We start from the raw sequence: 1077 nt of genomic DNA on the forward strand, positions 1-1077 counted from the left end.
ATAGAAGTTTAATTAAATATTTGATTTTGTTATTGACAAACTTTGTCATTATTTAATTCGGTGCACGCTTAAAGTCCAGGCCTGGCACACTAACGCGAATCCGCGTAAAGTACCCGTTAGGGAACGGCTATTTCCGGCACACAATAGTGTCGATAATCGTTGGAAAGTCGGAAAAATAATATAGTACTTTACAACTTATCCAATACGCAGCAAATAAGAAAGAGAAAAACCCTTTCAAACAGTAAGCATGGAAAATATCAAACTTACACACTCACATAATTGCCAAAAAAAATTATTATTTTTTTTTTATCAACAAGTACAGATGATTCTCACTCTGAAAGCTATACAGTTCAATCTTTATCATTAAATACAACTTCTAGATTGTAACATTTAGATCAGGATTGCAGGAATCATTCAAAACTTTAAATTGTGATATAGAAAACTTATCATACAAAAGATGTTACATGTTATCAAAGATGGACCATGAGTGTTTAGCGTGAACTTGCCTAGATGTAATGCAAACAACTAACAAAGCCTGAAATGAAGTTCCACATCAATAAAGTACCATTGAAAATTGTTTTACAAAAGTATGTTTTGGTCAACAATTTGTTGATGCTCTGAATAAATCAGAATTTCCACCGAAATCCATCAACCATGTCAAAAAAGACTGGACCAGTCTCATTAAAGTAATGAATGATGAAAAGTACCATCTGAAGATTTTTTTAACATTGAGAATGATTTAGTTGTCTATGAATACTAATTTAAAGTAAAGAACTAAACACAAGAAGCAAGCAATGAAGATGATAATGAAATAAATCCTGTCAATGACAAATATTCTGTTCCTCCTATATGTAGAGTTGCCAGTAAAGCTCAAGCTTTTAACGTGCTTTCTAGAAACTACATCATTTATGAAATAAGATGCTTTCAAGGAACTGGACCACAAATACATGTGGTCCACTTCCTTGAAAGCATGTAAAGATTTTTTTCATGTGTCCACATGTAAAGACTTTTTTCACTAATAGTGTCAGTGTTTTTATTTTGTATATTACATTTTATTATATTTTTAATGCCATGGGT

Source organism: Centruroides sculpturatus, unplaced genomic scaffold (assembly GCF_000671375.1).
Source record: "Centruroides sculpturatus isolate CEXI.00-Female unplaced genomic scaffold, Cexi_2.0 scaffold20, whole genome shotgun sequence".
NCBI classification, from domain to species: Eukaryota; Metazoa; Arthropoda; class Arachnida; order Scorpiones; family Buthidae; genus Centruroides; species Centruroides sculpturatus.